This window comes from Bos taurus, chromosome 1 (assembly GCF_002263795.3).
Source record: "Bos taurus isolate L1 Dominette 01449 registration number 42190680 breed Hereford chromosome 1, ARS-UCD2.0, whole genome shotgun sequence".
NCBI lineage: Eukaryota > Metazoa > Chordata > Mammalia > Artiodactyla > Bovidae > Bos > Bos taurus.
Window position 1 is genome coordinate 154,514,717 of NC_037328.1, and position 15,388 is coordinate 154,530,104.

Consider the following 15,388-nt stretch of genomic DNA (forward strand, 5'->3'; position numbering starts at 1 on the left):
TCCAAAGTGTTCAGTCACTAAAAATAGAGCTCCTTACTTTTTCTAATCTATTTTGATACTTTTAGCCATCTCATAAATTGCGTATTTTGGGGATTTTAACAACCAATCCTCCTAGAATTTTTATATTATGGTAAAGAAAAAATATGTGTGTATATACACACATACACGTTTTAATTTTTATGACTTTAAAAATTAATCTTTACAACAAATACAACTCAATCTTTTTAAAAAAGATATTTGAGGGAGGGAGGGGAAGAGGTTTTAAAAGAATAAAGAAAATAAAAATGGACAAGGATTGAAGCACTACTGTAGAGTGTAGATTTCAAGCAATTTTAAGCACTGGATAATTTTAATCTAGAAAGAAGGCCTCAATTCAGTTGTAGACTTCAGGTAATTTTAAGCACTGGATAATTCTAATCTAGAAAGAAGGCCTCACTTCAGTTATAAATATACTTTATATAACAGCACACTACTCCCTCAGAGAATCTGGACGGTGGCGTTTGTGAAATGAGCCAGGACAACATGGGGGAAAACACCCTCTCCTTATGTTGTATTTATTCAATTTGTGGGCTCCTACTGCAGGTGGTCCTTGAGACAATAATATAAAAGACTTCTGAAACAAAATGGATAAATATGATCATTTATTTAAAATTCAGGCAGGTTTTTAAAACTCTATTTCTATTCAGAGAGTCCAATTATCTACAAGATATACACAGGCTGCAATACAAGCCATTATGATTGATTGATTGATTTTAAACAAAAATACTAGCACATACATACACAAAATGAATCTTATCTCCCTTCAAAATATCCATTTTGGGCAGCTATACATCAATTCCACTGATTTTGAAAAGAGGTATTGCTAAAATACTTTGATTAATGGATCATGTACACATCTTCCCAAGGGGACTATTTCAAAGAGAATAACACACATTTAAATAAACAGGCTCTGATACACTTATTTAAAAACTGACCTCACTAATTTATAGGCAAATCTAACATGGAAAACAACCTTTAAAAGACTTTAAAGTTCTCAACAAATAAAATTTCCTTTGAAATTCACACATTCAAAATAAGTCTTCTCCTGCCACCCATCAGTAAGAAAAGGGATGCTGAGAAGGGGTAGAAAGGTAAAGTATTAAAGTCAGGTTAGTGTGAAAAGCCGTTGTATTCAACGCCTTTTGAGAATTAAGTTACCTACTGAGGGAAACAGGAAAACCTCCGAATCTAGAGTAAGCATTCTGCAACAAACAGCACCAAATTCACTGGGGGCGTCTACTTTAAAGTCAGCAGTGCATGCATAAACTCCTTTCAGCTATGCATTTTCAGCTGTAGCATATACAGTGTATGTTCTAATGGACAGCAGTTAATCATAAAATGCAACCCATCCTGAAATAACAGTACTTGCAGAAAAGCAAACTACTGTCAATTATGGTTTAGTATTTAAAGGACAGTAATTTTTTATTCTGTGTGGTGATTTGAAATAGGTGTAATTAAAAACTAACTTGTAATTACTATATCTATGCATCTATAGAAACATTCACATATTTTCAAATATATATTTTCTTCAATTTGTCTTAATTTTAAAACTGTTCACAAAGTAGCTTTTATTAAAAATAAAATTAATACAAAGCATGTAATTTTACCCTATTTTGTTTACTTGTTATGAAAATGGATACAAAATAAATACTTTGACCACAAGCCCTGGGTGTTCAACGCCTTCAATCAAACCATGCAATTAATATGAAATTCTAAATACAGAATATAATGCCACATAAATAGTATAACAGCCAAGTCCTGTCGAAGAAGCCATATGTTTTTTCCCATTGTTCAAAAAAAGGAGATGACTTCCCGTCACTTATGTTTCTGATTAGCAAGGTGATTTATGCCACAGTCACTAAAAATGCCAGCAAGTGAATGAGAAAATGCATAGTGACTGCACCAGATGTGCACAATAAACAGGAATCCCATTGTAATCCCTGGTACTTAGCTTATATGAAGGCAATGTAGGAAACACTCTTGGATATGGCAAAGTCACTCTTTTTTTACATTTGACTATAAATGATATGAAATAAATTGTGTGTTTTATACTTTATGGCATGCATACATTGATAAATTAGGTAGCGTTTTGTATCCCGACTTATCTACAAGACAAACCTGGCTAAGATCATGGGGATTAATTGCTTCAGAAGTGTGAAATGCAGCTTTTCCATTCTTTTCTGCACACTCAGTGAAGAAACAATGATTAATCACTGTTTAACTATTCTCCTGAGGATCTACAAGATTGCCAAAGCAGGACTTATCCTCATAAATCCAAAAAATACAGGTTTAGATTTGTTGCCAACAACTGAAAGTACATGAACTTAAACCCATTTGTTATCAGATTAAAATCACGTCAAGGTTTCAGAACCTCACTGGTTCACAATTCCCTTTTAATCGGTGACTTCAACAAGAAATTAGATTAGCACATAAGATATAACAAAACCACATGTACTTACAAAAGCAATAATAAACCTATTTTTTAATTATAAAATATCCTCAGCCTAATAATATCAAACATACTACTGATATTGAACTGATAACCTCCTTAGTTACCTAACTAGTTCAATTTCTCTGTGCTCTTTATAAAAACTAAAATACATGTTATCAGATGAAAAATATTTTTAAATGGTTATTTCAAATGGAAAAATGACTACTTATTTCAAGAAATTTTATTCCTGACAGCTACAGCTGAAGGACAATTATGTGGATAAAATTATTTAGTTTTAGTTCCAATAGTACTAACAAAAATATTTTTAGTCTTTATAAGACTTTATCGGAGAAGGCAATGGCACCCCACTCCAGTACTCTCGCCTGGAAAATCCCATGGTCGGAGGAGCCTGGTAGGCTACAGTCCATGGGGTCGCTACAAGTCGAATATGACTGAGTGACTTCACTTTCACTTTTCACTTTCAGGCATTGGAGAAGGAAATGGCAACCCATTCCAGTGTTCTTGCCTGGAGAATCCCAGGGACGGGGGAGCCTGGTGGGCTGCCATCTATGGGGTCACACAGAGTCAGACACGACTGAAGTGACTTAGCAGCAGCATAAGACTTTATAAGACTAAAATGTAAAATTTCAAACTTAAAGTCTATACTGTAAATGATCCAAAAATATGTAACATTTGAACAGAAGTACATAAGAGAGGTTTCATATATATTCCAAGTAATTTAGGCTTTCAAGAATATCTTCAGTCAATACTCCCTATATACTGAAGAAATTAAGTAACTCCAGTCATTTGTAAAATTTTTAAAATATGCTTTTAACAACAGAAAACTTATTTAATTACAGTAATAAAATATTTGTATCATAATGGTCAAATCATTATAAATTAAAGAATTTTTAAAATCCCCTTTAAATGGATCAGCTGTTCACAGACTACAAAGTATTCTTAAACAGGAATAATCTAAAATAAAACCTTCAAACTTCTATGTAATATAGAAACATAGTCACCTCTCAACAATAAAGGACCCATTTTCAATTTGTCTAATTATATGTTCTGAAACTCCAATACTTTGGCCACCTGATGCAAAGAACTTACTTATTAGAAAAAACCCTGATGCTGGGAAAGATTGAAGGCAGGAGGAGAAGGGGACGACAGAGGATGAGATGGTTGGATGGTATCACCAACTCAGTGGAGGTGAGTTTGAGTAAACTCTGGGAGTTGGTGATGGACGGGGAGGCCTGGTGTGCTGCGGTCCATGGGGTTGCAAAGAGTCAGACACAACTGAGTGACTCAGCTGAACTGAACTGAACTATATGTTCATCTAACTTCTCCCTTCCAGTTCACGATGTTCCTTTCAAGTCTACCAGTTTCCAAAGAGACCAGAAGAACTGCAAGGAAGAGCAGGTCAAAGTGCTGGGTGAGTTCACCATTGCATGTGTCTTTGTAAAAGTGAATGAGGAGGAGAGAAAGCAAAGCAGATTCTGTATTTTCCACATTTCATTTTTATCTAGAGTTGGCAGTTTCTCCATTACCAAAAAGTGAGAGTTACGTCTGCTGATATGTGTACACAGAAAACCTAGAAAAATTCACAATGATCTTGGCAAAAAAAATAAAAAGAAAATTTGATTCTCCTTACATCATCCAATTTAAAAAGGAGAACATTATAAAATGACATATTTAAATGTTAGCGGAGTACCTGCCATAGAGTAAACAGTCAATAAATACTTATTGATCAGATGAACAGATGAATTCAAATTGGTTCTACTCCAAAGGCGGAGAAGGCAAAGGCACCCCACTCCAGTACTCTTCCCTGGAAAATCCCATGGACAGAGGAGCCTGGTAGGCTGCAGTCCATGGGGTCGCCAAGAGTCGGACACGACTGAGCGACTGAATGACTTCACTTTTCACTTTCATGCATTGGAGAAGGAAATCGCAGCCCACTCCAGTGTTCTTGCCTGCAGAATCCCAGGGATGGGGGAGCCTGGTGGCCTGCTGTCTATGGGATCGCACAGAGCTGGACACGACTGAAGCGACTTAGCAGTAGCAGCAGCAGCAGCAGCAGCTACTCCAAAAGCTGATGACATTTCAGAGTTTATGAATAGAGCACTGTCCTTTCACCTTTTCCTGACACTCCCAAACTTCTTCACTTAACATTTTTTAATGCAATGAAAATATTGAAGAAAAACCATCCTTAAGTGTTACTCAAAATATGCCACTAACATAAAACCTCACAGAGACAATAACTGTTTTGCTTAACCTAGAAAAACTATTAGGACAGACTTGGAGGTTGGGGAATGGCCTTCACTAATGGTTTGCAAAGGAACACAAGTGTGTCAGAATGAGATAGCTGGGATTTTTAAAAAACAAACCTGTACTTATAATGGGAAAGTCACTGCAGCCGGCTTAAGTCAACAACCTGAACAGAGAAGCAAAGTCATAGACAACAAAATGGCAGCCTACCGGAAAAATGCACATGAGACACCCAAGGAAGGAGACGACAAGGGAAACAGCGTCAAATAATAAAGTCATGTAACAGGGACTCTGCAAGGAAGACAGCGGAGCAGTCTGTGACATACCACAGAAAGGAGCGCTCCCTGAAGACCCTGCTCAGAGGCATTAGCCATGGAGCACTGGGTGGACACAGCACAAATAACACTTAATGTCACGTGTCAGGCCAGGATACAGTGTGGGCACGTACCAACGAAAAATGAGCGTGAACTTGCATTTTCGCTTAAAGGGAAATGCAATAAGATAAACCCTGCCTTCAGAAGGAACCAGAATAAAGCTATCAGAAGCTGAAGTCCCCTTATCTCTAATCAGTACTTCTGTAGTAGCTAGTGCTCCCATAGGGAACCAAGTACACTGAAGGTAAACCAGACACACCGACCCTCAGCGCACACGCCCGAGGAAGACAAGCAGACGTGTGCATATAAAGGAGAGACCACTCACAGGGTCTTCCAGTCGAGTGACCAAGGGACTGTTCCAGGTTTTTGGAAAAGGTAGGGTCAGTAAAGAATAGAAATTAGTTATTTAAACCCAAGAGGGATTCACTAAAGGTACTGTGAGAAAAAGCAAGCACAAGGTTAGTCAGTTTTTTGGTCTCACAATTGCAATTGACCCTTGAATAATTCAGGGGTTAATCTGAGTATAATTTACAGTTGGCTGTCTGTATCCAATATTGCTAGGCATCTGAGAATTCAACCAATCATGGACTGTGTACTACTATTTACTAATTTCTATTGAAAAACATCCATGTGCAGGTGGACCCATGCAGTTCCAATCTGCCTTGCTTAAGGGCCAGCTATAACTCTGCTGCCCTTCCCACCTGCTACCCTTCCTAACGTAAGCTGCACTGCACTGGAGAACAGCAAACGAGCCTCGGGAATCACGTCCCAAGACAGCACGAGCAGGTCCTACAGCCAGAGTGGAAGTAGCACTGCTCTTAAGAACCGGGCTCTTGAGCAAGAATGAGGAGGAAGACAGGACTTTCTGGGAGTTCGGTGGCGAAGAATCCAAGCTCCCAGAGCAGGGGCTGTGGATCTGGTCCCTGTCAGAGAACTAGACCCCACACGCCAAAACTAAGACCCAGTGCCGAATAGATAAACATGAATGTTAACTTAAAAAAAGAATGAGTAGGAAGAGCAACATTATTCTATTTCAGAAACAAAGGAGAGTGATCCCAGAGATCACATTTTACCAAGAAAAAAATGCTGGAACTCTCAAGCTATCACTGTATCCAGTATTTCTTGACCTGGGCTGAGGTGACTGGAAGAGATGTAAGGAACACAACAGACTCCTGACACTCACAGATGTTTGCATTCAGGCTTTCACCTGTGTTCAAGCAATCCAGAACATGAAGTGACTTATCATTTTCCTGGTAAGTGAATCTGAACCACAAGCTGCCTATGGCTAGTGTGAGAAAGTTCCGCTTCTGATCTTAATGTGACTGGTAGTTTTCTGGAACATACTCCAGAAATATCTACACATTTGAGAATTTTCAAAAGTTTCAAGACGTGAATCACTCATAAATCCGTGTTGTATGTCTTTCTTACAGTAATATAATATTTTTAAGACACAAAATTCCTAAACTGGAAATGACCATTGATTTACATTGCCAAAATAAAAACCACAAAGGCGTAAGCTGAAAAGGAGAAGTCTAAGGCAGCTAGCCATGGCGAGCCACGATGCTTCTGGTGCATGACTAGCCGGAAGTGGGAGGCAGCCAGGATGAACTGTGATGCTTGTGGTGCGTGACCATCCAGAAGTAACACAAAGCTTGAACACAGACTTCCACAGACGGAGCTATGCTGTGCATGCTTCCTTCCTTCCTATTACTGAGGATAAACCACCCATGTGCCTATAGAAGGCTCATCTCTCCACACGTGTACCTCACTTCAGCAATTCTCTACTATTTCCTGTATCACCAGTTCATTCCTCTCTAGGGCATTCTCAATACTGATGCATGCTGCTTCTCTTCTTCTAAAATAAAACATCCTCTCTTGATCAGCATCCCTCTTAAGCCGCCACTCATGTTTCTCCTCCCAGTCAACCCTGAAGCTACTCCATCCACCTTGACCTCACTCCACATTGACCCCACTCCACCTTGTATTTAAAACCACTACACTTTGAACCCACTCCGTAAGACTTCTGTCCTCCACTGAAACTGCCCTTCTCAAAGTCACCATTGTCCTCCCACTGATGACTCCAACAATCAATTCACAGTTCACATGTGACCACACCTCAGCACCGTTTGTCACTGACAATCACTCCACTTCCTTGATACATTTGCATCACTTGGCTTCCTTGGCTGTCAGATACTCCGAAAGCCAGCGTCTTCCTCTTACCTAACTGGTTTTCTTCCCTCCCTCCTGCACTAATTCCTTTCCTCCAACAGCTTCATTTAAAGTGCCCCAAAGTGGAGGCCTTCAACTGTCTCTAGCTGTATCTACCAGGTTGCATCAATATTAGACTTTTAAAGATACCATCTACAGCTGATGACTTTCAGGTGTTTTTTTTTTTTCATCTTTCCCCTGAACTCTGGGACAGGATCTGTCTCCTTGACCTTTCCACTTGAATGTGTAATAAACTTCTTCAACTTAGCATTTCCAGAACCAATCGCCTGACCTTCTCCCCCAAGTATGCTTCTCTTATAACCTCCCCCTTCATCATTAAATAAAACTCTTATTCAGACCAAAGACACAATTGAAGCCATTCTTCATATCTCAAATCTCAAAAGCCATAACTCAAATCCAATCCATCGATAAGTCCTGTTGTTCAAACCACAATGCTCTCTTACTTCCAACCTTCTACATGGACCCTCTGCTTCTGTCCCTGCTCCCGTTACAGCTGCTTCTCAACCTGGAAGCATATAATTCCTTTAAACTATAAATCAGATGTTGATACTTACTTTCCAATAGCTTCCAATCTCATTCAGTATAAAAGCCAAGTACATATCTCTAAAGGCCTAGACTCCCAGTCACTGCTCTCCTTTGATCCCTACTAGGCAACATTCAGAAAACTAAGATCATGGCATCCGGTCCCATCAATTCATGGCAAACAGATGGGGAAATAATGGAAACATTGACAGATTTAGTTTTGGGGAGCTCCAAAATCACTGCAGATGGTGACTGCAGCTATGAAATTAAAAGACACTTGCCATCCTAAAGGAAATAAGTCCTGCATATTCACTGGAAGGACTGATGCAGAAACTTCAATACTTTGGCCACCTGATATGAAGAACTGACTCATTTGAAAAGACCCTGATGTTGGGAAAGATTGAAGGCGGGAGGAGAAGGGGACGACAGAGGATGAGATGGTTGGATGGCATCACCGACTCAATGGACATGAGTTTGAGTAAGTTCGAGGAGTTGGTGATGGACTGGGAGGCCTGGCGTGCTGTAGTCCGTGGGGTCGCAAAGAGTCGGACATGACTGAGAAACTGAACTGAACTGAACTGCTCCTTGGAAGAAAAGTTATTACAAACCTACACAGCATATTAAAAAGCAGAAACATTACTTTGCCAACAAAGGTCCATCTAGTCAAGGCTATGGTTTTTCTTTTTTTTTTTTTTAAATTTTATTTTTAAACTTTACATAATTGTATTAGTTTTGCCAAATATCAAAATGAATCCTTCACAGGTATACATGTGCTCCCCATCCTGAACCCTCCTCCCTCCTCCCTCCCCATACCATCCCTCTGGGTCGTCCCAGTGCACTAGCCCCAAGCATCCAGTATCGTGCATCAAACCTGGACTGGCATCTCGTTTCATACATGATATTTTACATGTTTCAATGCCATTCTCCCAAATCTTCCCACCCTCTCCCTCTCCCACAGAGTCCATAAGACTGTTCCATACATCAGCGTCACTTTTGCTGTCTCATACACAGGGTTATTGTTATCATCTTTCTAAATTCTATATATATGCATTAGTATACTGTATTGGTGTTTTTCCTTCTGGCTTACTTCACTCTGTATAATAGGCTCCAGTTTCATCCACCTCATTAGAACTGATTCAAATGTATTCTTTTTAAGGGCTGAGTAATACCTCATTGTGTATATGTACCATAGCTTTCTTATCCATTCATCTGCTGATGGACATCTAGGTTGCTTCCATGTCCTGGCTATTATAAACAGTGCTGCGATGAACATTGGGGTACACGTGTCTCTTTCCCTTCTGGTTTCCTCAGTGTGTATCCCCAGCAGTGGGATTGCTGGGTCGTATGGCAGTTCTATTTCCAGTTTTTTAAGGAATCTCCACACTGTTCTCCATAGTGGCTGTACTAGGTTGCATTCCCACCAACAGTGTAAGAGGGTTCCCTTTCCTCCACACCCTCTCCAACATTTATTATTTGTAGACTTTTGGATCGCAGCCATTCTGACTGGTGTGAAATGGTACCTCATAGTGGTCTTGATTTGCATTTCTCTGATAATGAGTGATGTTGAGCATCTTTTCATGTGTTTGTTAGCCATCTGTATGTCTTCTTTGGAGAAATGTCTATTTAGTTCTTTGGCCCATTTTTTGATTGGGTCATTTATTTTTCTGGAGTTGAGCTGTAGGAGTTGCTTGTATATTTTTGAGATTAGTTGTTTGTCAGTTGCTTCATTTGCTATTATTTTCTCCCATTCTGAAGGCTGTCTTTTCACCTTGCTGATAGTTTCCTTTGATGTGCAGAAGCTTCTCCTAGAGGAGAACATAGGCAAAACACTCTCTGACATACATCACAGCAGGATCCTCTATGACCCACCTCCCAGAATATTGGAAATAAAAGCAAAAATAAACAAATGGGACCTAATTAACCTTAAAAGCTTCTGCACATCAAAGGCTATGGTTTTTCCAGAAGTCATGTATGGATGTGAGAGTTGGACCATAAAGAAAGCTGAGCACTGAAGAATTCATGCTTTTGAACTGTGGTGTTGGAGAAGACTCTTGAGAGCCCCTTGGATCTCTGCAAGGAGATCTAACCAGTCCATCCTAAAGGAGATCAGTCCTGGGTGTTCATTGAAAGGACTGATGCTGAAGCTGAAACTCCAATACTTTGGCCACTGGGTGTGAAGAGCTGACTCGTTGGAAAGGACTCTGATTGAAGGCAGGAGGAGAAGGGGACGACAGAGGATGAGATGGCTGGATGGCATCACTGACTCAATGGACATGAGTCTGAGTAAGCTCTGGGAGTTGGTAATGGACAGGGAAGCCTGGCGTGCTGTGGTTCATGGGGTCGCAAAGATTCGGACACAACTGAGCAACTGAACAGAACTGGACTCTCAAGTTGCTGCAGTCGCGCTGGCCACTCGGTTGATTCTTGGACACATCAGTAACACTCCTCCATCAGAGCCTGCGCAGCTCTGCCTGCACTGCTTGCCCCCTCATCTGCACTGAAGTGCCAGCTTCAGTGACTCCACTGCCACCTCCCAGGGGAGGCGCCCCTGACCGTCCATGTGATCTACACCAGTCTCCCTGTGAGGTTAACTCTCTATCCTCCTCTTCTGGCTCTGTTTTCCTTCACAGCCCCACTACCTAACCAGCTGCATGTTTTCATTATCTTACTTCTTATCAACCTCTCTACTCTAAAAAGCAAAATCATTAGCAATTTTTCTCTATTTCATTTTCACTGTGATATCTCTTAGAAAACTTTTCAATGAGTAGACTGGGTTCAAATCTTCAGGAAGAATAATAGATGTTAGAAACAAACTGAGCAAAGTCTTCAAAGTTCTGAGGAAAATTATTTTATATCTAGAAACGTATACCCAGCAAAACTGTCAATCAAATGTGAGAACCAAACAAAAAACCCCAGTTTCTAATCCCAGTTTCTAATATGCATAATTCAGAAAATTTATCTTTTATCATTTAACTTTATGAAGATTTGTTTCAATTGTAATAATAGGACACAACAAACATTGAGTACTAACCCAGGAATATAATGAAAAGAAATCTGAGGACAATACTTCAACAAAAGGCCAAGGAAATTCTGGTCCATACTAAAAGAGAAGGTCTAGGTTAAGTGATGTTATTTCTTCAGCAAGAGAGTAGGTAACCTTACAAAAAAATTTATTTTATGATTTAAAATCATACATTTTAAAGCCTAAAAGTACAACTGCGGTGTTATCCATAAATGGAGACGCACAGACCGACTTCCTCTGAGCATTAAGCAGAAGGAATGGTAATTAGAAAGTCTGGTAAAAACAAAAAACACAAGCAGGAAAAAAAAAAAAAAAAAAGAGCCACAGTATAAATATGAAGCAAAATATAGTATGATTTTGAGAAAATGAAGAACAGTAGAAATTCTTTCTCCTGGAAAACAATTTCTACTGGTCAGTTAATCCGGGACAGGAAGCAGAATTAAGAGATACTCTGAACTGACGTATAATCACTGTATAAGAAATAATGGAGATAAATCATTTCTCTACAGTGTTATTTTGCTGCAAGTCATTTATCAGTATCATATTCTAATTTTCAAATAAAATGGAAAATAACCTGTGTCAACAACGTATGGAGAAACTGGAACCCTCATACATTGCTGGTGGGACTATAAAATGCGACACCCCCTGTGTTAAACAATTTGGTGATTCCTCAGAAAAATAAATAAAGAATTACACCATTACTAAGCAATTATACTCCTAGGTATAGACCTAACAGAACTGGAAACAGGAGCTCAGATAAGAACATGTGCACATAAATTCTTGAGGCACTTTTCTCAAAAGCCAAAAAGCAGAAGAAAATCCTGTGAGGCTCCTCTGTCCATGGAATCTTCCAGGCAAGAATCCTGGAGTGGGGTGCCACTCCCTTCTCCCGGGGATTTCCCCAACCCCAGGATTGCACCTGAATCTCCTGCACTGTAGGCAGAGTCTTTACCGTCTGAACCACCAGGGAATCCGAGCATATTATAAATACAATGGACTATGACTCAGCTGTGGAAATGCATAAAATACTGGTGTACAGCTGACATAAGCTGTAACACGGATGGACCCTGATATCAGCTTGCCAGGTGAAAGAAGTCACACATTAAAGACCACATACTGTACACAACTCCACTGAAGTGAATCAAGATGGATAAATCCTTAGAGACAAAATACAAACTGATGATGGACACCAGGTACTGGGAGGAGGTCAGAACGAGGAGAAGCTGATTAAAGAGAACGTCACCTCAGTCAGTCATTCTACAGTAAAGATGTTCTACTCTCAGATCAGCCTTCCTATTTTCATATGTCCACAGTCTTTAAAGATTTCCATAATTTTACTTCATACTGGAAGGCTGTTAGGATCAAATATTTATGATTTTAAAGCCTCTTAGGATCAAGTCTCGAGTTCACTAATCATGTAAGTTTCATGTCATTTTTCCCCTCCATTAAATTCAACTAAAAATTTTAAAACTATGTTATATTTTTCAAATACTACATCAGTTCATGAATACAAGGTAGGGTTAGGGGTTTTTAGCTTGTTTCTTTTGTATATTAATTATTTGTTTCGCTCTACTAATACACCATTGACCTTAACATAACACAATAAAACTTAAAATATAGCATGTGACTTTTAACCTTGATGCACTCCTGTCCACTTGCTGAACATGCTTTGTCGCCTCTGTTTTTATATTAATTTTACAATCGCCAGGACCAGCATGACACAGCTTACCCCATTTGCCTCTGAGGCTTAGAGCGAGATGTTTGTGTTCGAGGCTTCAGTCCATCTGGAGTTGACTCTGTGCATCATGTAAGACGGGAGGCCGAGGCCATTCCTCTGCCTGTGACTGCCCAATTTCCCCAACACTATTTACTGAACAGACTATCCTTTGCCCAATCAATATTCTTAGCTCCTTTGTCATAACTTAATATACCATCTAAGTGTGGTTTTATTTCTGTGTTCTCACTTCTTTTACACTAGTCTACATGGCCATTTTCATGCTAATACCATGCTGTTTAGATTATTATATCTTTGTAATAAAGTTTAAAATCATGAAGTGTGGTGCTTTCAGCTTTGTTCTTTCTCAAGAGTGCTCTATTTAGGGTATTTTGTGGATGCATACAAACTTTAGGATTGCTTTTCTACTTTGTGAAAAATGCCAGCTGACTTTGGATAAGAATTCACTGAATCTATATTGTTCTGGGTGCTATGAACATTTTAGCAACATAATTCTTCCCTTCCATCTGCAGAGAATATTTTTCCATTTCTTTGTGTATACTTCAGCTTATTTCATCAATGTCTTATAATCGTCAGTATCCATATCTTTCAACTCCTTGGTAAAATTTATTCCTGAGTTTTATTCTTTTTGATGCAACTGTAAATGGGACTTTATCCTTAATTTCTCTGATAGTTCCCCGTTGTTGTACTTCAGTTCCTAAGTTGTGTCCAGCCCTTTGTGACCCCATGGATCACATGGGGCAAAGGATAGTCTGTTCAGTAAATAGTACTGGGGAAATTGGGCATGCCAGGCTTCCCTGTGCTTCACTATCTAAGGAGTTTGCACAAACTCATGTCCACTGAGTTGGTGATGCCATCCAACCATCTCATCTCTCATGGTCTGTCACCCACTTCTCCTCATGTTCTTCATCTTTCCCAGCATCAGGGTCTTTTCCAAAGAGTCAGTTCTTCGCATCAGGTGGTCAAAGTATTGGAGCTTCAGCTTCAGCATCAGTCCTTCCAATGGATATTCAAGGTTAATTCCCTTTAGGATTGACTGGTTTGATCTTGCTGTTCAAGGGACTCTCAAGAGTCTTTTTTAACACCAACAGTTCAAAAGCATCAATTCTTCAACACCCAGGCTTTTTATAGTCCAATTTTCACATATGTACATGACTGTTGAAAAAAACACAGCTTTAACTAGATGGATCTTTGTCAGCAAAGTGATGTCTCTTTTTAATACAGTATCTAGGTTTGTCATAGCTTTTCTTCCAAGCAGCAAGCATCTTTTAATTTCACGGCTGTAGTCACCTTCAGCAGTGATTTTGGAGCCCAAGAAAATAACATCTGTCACTGTTTCCACTTTTTTTCTATTTGCCACGAAGTGATGGGACCAGATGCCATGATCTTATTTTTTTAAATGTTGAGTTTTAAGCCAGCTTTTTCACCCTCCTCTCTCATCTTCATCAGGAGGCTCTTTAGTTCCTCTTTGCTTTCTGCCATTTGAGTGGTATCACCTGAATATTTGAGGTTGTTGATATTTCTCCTGCCAACCTTGATTCCAGCTTGTGATTCACCCAGCCTGGCATTTCACGTGATACACTGTGGATATTAAGTAAGTAAGGTGACGACATGCAGTTTTAACATACTCCTTTCCCAGTTTTGAACCAGTTCATTGTTCCAGGTAGTTCTAACTGATGTTGCTTGATCTGCATACAGGTTTCTCAGAAGACAGGTAAGGTGGTCTGGTATTACAATCTCTTTAAGCATTTTCCACAGTTTGTTGTGATCCACACAGTCAAAGGCTTTAAAGCAGTCAATGAAGCAGAAGTAGATGTTTTTCTGGAATTCCCTTGTTTTCTTCTATGACACACTGGATATTGGGCATTGATCTCTGGTTCCCCTGCCTTTTCTAAACCCAGCCTGTACATCCGGAAGTTCTCAGTTCACATACTGCTGGAACCTCAACTGAAATATTTGGGCATTACCTTCGTAGCATGAGGAATGAGTGAGACTGTACAGCAGTTCTTAGTCTCTTCTTGCTTCTGTTAGGTCCTTGCCATTTCTATCCTTTTTTGTACCCATCTTTGCATGAAATGTTCCTTTGGTATGTCCAGTTTTCTTGAAGAGATCTCTAGTATTTCCCATTCTATTGTTTTCCTCTATTTCTTCACGCCATTTTCTTAAGAAAGCCTTCTTATCTCTGCTTGCTATTCTCTGAAACTCTGCATTCAGTTGGGTCTGTCTTTCCCTTCCTGCCTTGCCTTTCATCTCTCTTCTTTACTCAGCGATTAGTATCTGTAAAGCCTCCATCTGCCTTACTGCATTACTCTTTCTTTGGGATGGTTTTGTCACTGCTTCCTGTACAATGTCATGAACATCCATCCATAGCTCTTTAGGCACTGTGTCTACCAGATCTAACTTGTTGAATCTGCTCATCACCTCCACTGTATAACTATTAGTGTACAGAAATGCAACTGATTTTTGTATATTGATTTTGTATCCTGCAACTTTAGTGAACTTAGTAACAGGATTTTTTCTGGTGGTGTTTTCAACATATAATATTATACCTCTGACAATAAAAAGTTCTATTCCTTTCTGATCTGAATACTTTTTCTTATTCTTGATTTCTCTGGCTAGTATTTCCAGTATTATGTCAAACAAAATTGGTGAGGTTGTTCCTTTAATATGAGGAACACCATCTTTTTCTCATGGTTACGCATTACAAAAACAACTGTGATATACAGCCCAAGTAAAGAATACTCAGCTCCTTGGGGATGGGGGTAGCGGGG

General features: G+C 39.4%; 1 protein-coding gene across 12 annotated transcripts in view; it reads right to left on the bottom strand.

Annotated features, from left to right (window-relative positions):
- Nucleotides 1–15,388, bottom strand: part of TBC1D5 (TBC1 domain family member 5) — a 592,035-nt gene that overhangs the window by 419,307 nt on the left and 157,340 nt on the right. The gene's annotated exons all lie outside the window — the stretch shown is intronic.